This window comes from Fukomys damarensis, unplaced genomic scaffold (genome assembly GCF_012274545.1).
Source record: "Fukomys damarensis isolate Sample0158 unplaced genomic scaffold, DMR_v1.0_HiC HiC_scaffold_16, whole genome shotgun sequence".
Lineage (NCBI taxonomy): Eukaryota > Metazoa > Chordata > Mammalia > Rodentia > Bathyergidae > Fukomys > Fukomys damarensis.
In genome coordinates, this window is record NW_022900928.1 from 119,030,452 (window position 1) to 119,036,490 (window position 6,039).

Sequence of the window (6,039 nt, forward strand, 5' to 3'; positions counted from 1 at the left end):
AGGCTGTCGTCAGACAGCAATCATCCTACCTCAACCTCCTGAGTGCTGGAATTATAGGCATGTGCCACCACACCTGGCTGTACTTTTTTTTTGAGACCAGGTCTTGCTATGTAGTTCAAACTACCCTTGAACTCACCATGTAGCTCAGACTGGCCTCGAACTGATAAGGATTCTCCTGCCTCAGCCTCTTAAGTACTAGGATTATAGGCATGTATCACCATGCCTGGCTTATATTTTTATTCTTGAAGGCAAAGACTCTGTCAGTCACTTGAAAGTCCCTAAAGCCTAGCATAGTCCCTGACACATACAAGAAGCTCAGAAAATGTACATTGAGACTAAATTGAAGTAATAGCCAGGCATGGTGGCACATCCCTGTAATCTGAGCACTCAGAAGGCTGAAGCAGAAGGATGTTAGTGAGTTCCAGGCCAGCCTGGGCTATATAATGAGTTCAAGGCCAGCCTGAGTGACATACTGAGACCTTGTCTCAACACACACACACACACACACACACACACACACACACACACACACACACTTAAAAATTGAAGTAGTAAAGTAACTAGTTCAAACTTTGGAAGCAGCCAGTATAGATAGTATTTGGTGACTGACACATGTCTCTTTAAGGTAAATATCTTGTCTTCATTTGTTCATTACTGTTCTAGAATGGACAATAGCTAAAGTAATCCAGAGATAAGGCTGGGCTGACAACCCTAGAGCACTTGTCTAGCATATATGAGGTCCTGGGTTTGATACCTACCATCATAATAAAATAGATGAAAGGCTGCATGTAGCTCAGTGGCAAAGTACCTAACTGAGGCCCTGAATTTGATCACCAATGCTAAAAAGCAACCATCATCATCATTTCATCATTCACAGACTTGTGAGTTTTTGTTCCCAAATTAAAGGGAATGCAAACTATTTAGGTCTGGAGATTGATATTTGCTAGTTCTGGAGCTAAAAGTTTTTGTGAGTTAAAGGTTAAGATTGTTCAACTAGCTTAATCTGTGATTGCATCTAATTTTCTTTCTTTCTTTCTTCTTTTTTTTTTTTTTCTTTTCCAGTAGTAGAGATTGAACTCAGGGACTTCACACTGATCTATATCCCCAGCCCTTTTTATTTTGAGACAGTCTCACTAAGACTAAATTGCCCAGGCTGGGATTGAACTTGTGATCCTCCTACCTCAGCCTCCCACAGTGCTGGTATTACAGGCACCGACCTCCATGCCTGGCTGTAATTATCATATTCTTTGGAAAACAATTTTGACTTAAGTATTTAGACTCAACTAAAAAAAATTTTTTTTTGGCAGGGTCTCACTTTGTAGTTCAGGCTGGCCCTGAACCCGTTATATAGCTCAGGCTGTTCTTGAAGTCACAGCAATCCTCCTGCCTCTGCCTCCCGAATGTTGGGATTACAGGTATAAGCCACCGTGCCCGGCAACTCAACTAAATAATTTAAACAAAAAATTCAGTTATGCTTGAGATGCTGAAGCAGGAGGATCGCTGCAAGTTTGATGCTAGCCTGGGCTACATAATGCCTTCAACTCAGAATTACATAGCAGGAACCTGTCTCAAATACAAAACAAATAAATCCAGTCAGAAGGACGGGAAAGTAACTCAGTGTAGAGCGTTTGCTTAGCATACATAAGGCCCTGGATTCAATCCCCAGAACTGTGAAAAGAAAATTCCAGTTACATGAATTAGCACTTACTTGAAAAAATGATGTGCTGCTCAACAAAAATGGTTAAGGTCAAAGACATCTGGGTTGCTTTCTTTGTTTTTGTTTTTGTGGTACTGGAGGGTCAATCTAGAAGCACTTTACCACTGACATTTTTTTTTTCTTTAAATTTTGAGGCAAAGTCTCACTAATTGCCCAAGTTGACCTCAAAATTCTGATCCTCCTGCCTCACCCTTCTGAGTAGCTGGGTTTATAGGCATGCACCACAGCACCCAGCATGTTGGTTTGTTTTGTAAGTATAAAAAGTGAGTTAAATCCATTAAAAAAATATAAAAGACCATGAAAATCTGAGGAACTATTTAAGATTAAAAAGGAAATGAAAGAGACGTGACAATAAATGCACTTGATCTTGGACTGGACTCTGGAGAGGGAGTTACTATAAAAGATGCCAGTGGGATAATTGACAAAATATGAATATATTATGCTAGATAAAAGCTTATATGGGGCGAGGGGTGTACCTCTGTCATAGAGCACTGGCTTAGCGTGGAGTTCAATCCCCAGCATTGAAAAAAAGAAAAAGATTGCATTGGGGTCAAATTTCTTAAATTTAATAATTGAGGGCCAGGGATTTAGCTCAGAGGCACCACGCCTATCTTGCAAGCCCAAGGTCCTGAGTTCAATCCCTGGTACCAAAAAAAATTTTTTTAATTAAAATAATAATAATAATTGAGCTATAGTTATATACAAGATTATCCTTGTTTTTAGGATACATATATTGAACAGTTTAGAGGCATGGTCCTCTGTAAATTTTATCAAATGGTTTAGAAAAATAATGCATACACAAACATATGATGTGTGAATAAAAAAAGAGAATGAGAATGTGAAATCAAATACAGCCACATGTAAAGGAACTTCATAGATGTACACAGCACTCAGAAGTTAGCATTTTGCCAAGCGTGCTGGTGTATGCCTATAATCCCAGCAGTAGGGAAGCTGAAGCAGGAGAACTGCCATGAGTTCAAGGCTAGCCTGGGCTACATAGTGAGACCCTGTCTCAAAGGAAAAAAAAAAGTGGGAGGGGAATCTATCCTTGGCAGTAAAGAAGCAATAACTGGAGGGGTCTTTGGGGGCTAATTTCTTTCTTTCTTTTCTTTTTTTATGGTGCTGGGGATTGAACCCAGAGTCTTGAGAATGTTAGGCAAACACTCTACCACTGAACTACCCACTTCACCTCCCCCTCTGTCTCTCATCTTTCTCTATCTTCCTTTCAGTTTTATCCTGAGATAAAATCTCACTAAGTTGTCCAGGCTGGCCTTGAACTTATGATCCTGGAATTACAGCTCTTTTATTTTTTGATCTGGGTGCTGATTATATGAGAATGTTGAATTTGTGAGAATTTATTGCCTCTTCACATTTCTATATGAGTATGACACTTGCTTTGGTCTCAGTGTTTGTGTCTCCCTGTTTTAGTCCATTTGTGCTACTGTAAGAAGACACCTGTTGGGCGCTGGGTGTGGTGGCGCACGCCTGTAATCCCAGTACTCAGAAGGCTAAGGCAGGAGGATCACTGTGTGAGTTCGAGACCAGCCTGGGCTACACAGTGAGTTCCAGGTTAGTCTCATTTACATAGTGAGACCCTGTCTCAGAAAAAAAAAAATAAAAAAAAAAAAAAAAAAAAAAAAGAAAGAAAGAAAAGAAAACACCTCTTGGGCATGGTCACACACGCCTGTACTTCTATCACTGGGAGGCTGAGGCAGGAACATTGCCAGGAGCTCAAGGCCAGTCTGGGCTACATAGCAAGACACTGTCTCAAAAAAACAAAAAAACACCTGAGATGGGGTAATTTATAAACTATGCAAAAATTATTGCTCATAGCCATGGGATCTGGGAAGCCCAAGATCGAGATGCCGGCAGATTGAGGTGTGGTGAGGGCTGGGTCTCTTGATTCCAAGGTGCTGAGTCACCTCTGTGTTCTCAGAGGGCACTGACACTGTGTCCTTGCATGTGGGAGGCAGAAAAGCAAAAGGAACAATCTAGTACCTGTTTTATAAAATCATTAATGAAGTCTCCACTTTATAACTTACACCTCCTAAAGGTCCCACCTCTTAATACCATCATCACATGGGGGATTGAATTTCGACACATACACTTTGAGGGGGACACTCTTCCCCCCACAGCATCCTGCAACACTCAGTTGAAATTAATCCCACTGTGACAGTATAAAGAGGTGAGTCATTTAGGAGATCAGGACATGAGGGCAGAGCTCTCATGAACAGGATTCTTGCTTTTATAAAAGGGTTTAAGAGCCAGGCAGGGTGGCACAAACCTACAATGCCAGCACTTGTGAAGCTGAGGCAGGAGGAGTGCCACAAATTTGAGGCCAATCTGGGCTGCAAAGTGAGTTCAAAACCAACCTGAACTGGAGCTGGGCATGGTGGCACAGGCCTGCAATTCCAGCTCTGAGGAGACTGAGCCAGGAGGATTGCTGCAAGTTTGAGGCCAGCCTGGACTACATAGCAAGACCTTGTTTAAAAAGAAAAAAAAAAGGAAAAGAAAAGGCTTGAGGAATCCTGTTTGCCCCTCCACCACATGCGGACACAGGCCCTCAGCAATCCTGCTGGAGCTTGGATTTTGGACTTCTCAACCTCTAGAACTGTGAAGAGTAAATTTTTATTATTTATAAATTACCCAGTCATAGTTTGTTTTGATGTAGACACCCAAATGGATAGGACAGTGTTTAAGTAAAATGTGTCAATACCGAGGGACGCTAGAACATAATAAATTATTCCAAAATTTAGTAGTTTAAAATAAGCATTATCTTCTTGTTTCAGCAAATAAATAAATAAGTAAAAATAAACATTATCTCATACTTTTTTGGCGTGATAAATACTGAATTCAGGACCTCACACATGCTATGCGCGGGCTCTACCACCACGCTATATCTTCAGCTCCCCATTTCTGAACGTCAGGAATCTAGGAGAAGCAAAGCTAGGTCGTTCTGATGCAAGGTGTCCCACGACATTGCAGTGTGGCTGTAACCTGGGTTTGGCTCTGGCTTGCTCAGGAGGATATGCTGCCAAGATGGCTCCCTCGTGTGGCAGTTGTATAGGCCACAGTTCCTACTTGCTGTTAGCAAGAGGCCTCCTCACAATAACCTTTCCACATGGCTGCTAGGATCCTCACAGCATAACAGCTACCCTTCCCAGAGCAAGCCATCCAAGGGGGAGCAACAAGGAAGTCACATGCTTTCCATGACGAAATTGCCCTCCATCACTTCAGACACACTAAATGAAGTCACTGAGTCCAGCTCTTACTACTCAAGGGGAGGAGAATTAAATTCCACCTCTTTTTCTTTTGACTGCACAAGGGTCCAACTCAAGGCCTTATGCATTCTAGAAGAGCACTCTACCAATGTGCTACATCCCCAGCCCTAAGCTCCACTACCTGAAGAGAGAATATCAAAGAATTTGTAGACAAAGTGTGTATGTTGTTTGTGTGTGTGTGTGTATGTGTGTGTGTGTTGAGGGGGTTATGGGGAACTGAACCCAAGGAGTACTGAGCTAGATGCCTTCCCTTATATTTTTTAGACAGTATGTATATATGTATGTATGTATTTTTGAGACAAGGTCCCGTTATGTAGTCTAGGCTGGCCTTGAACTAATTATATAGCCAAAGCTGGACCTCGAACTCATGGCAATCCTCCTGCCTCAGCCTCCCAAATGTTGGGATTACAGGTGTGCACTATAATGCCCAGCTGAGACAGAGTCTTGCTCAGTTTCCCAGGCTGGCCCTGAACTTGTGATCTTTGTGCCTTGGCCTCCGGGTTCCTAGAATTACAAGTGCGTGTTACCACTCCCAGTTTTGTTTTGTTTTTCTGTCCCCAGTTTTGTGAACATATTTTATTTAAAAATCACCTCACCAAGCTTACTTGGGAATGATATTAAATAATTTAGATTGAGGATCTACACATTAATAAAAATAATAAAGCCGGGTGTGGTAGTGCACGCCTATAATCCCAGCACTTGGTTTTGTTTTTTGAGACAGGGTCTCCCTATGTAGTTGAGACTAACCTGGAACTCACTATGTAGCCCAGGCTGGTCTCGAACTCAGTGATCCTCCTACCTCAGCCTCCTGAGTGCTGGGATTACAGGCATGTGCAATCCAAGCACTTGGGAAGCTGAGGAAAGTAGATCACTTCGAATACAAGGCCAGCCTCAACTACATAATGAATTCAAGGCCAATCTGAAGTACATAGTGAGTCCTTGTCTCAAAAAAATCAAAAAACTGCAGGGCGTGGTAGTGCATGCCTGTAATCCCAAAATGAAAACCCAAAAACAACAACCAAAAAACCCAAAACCATAATA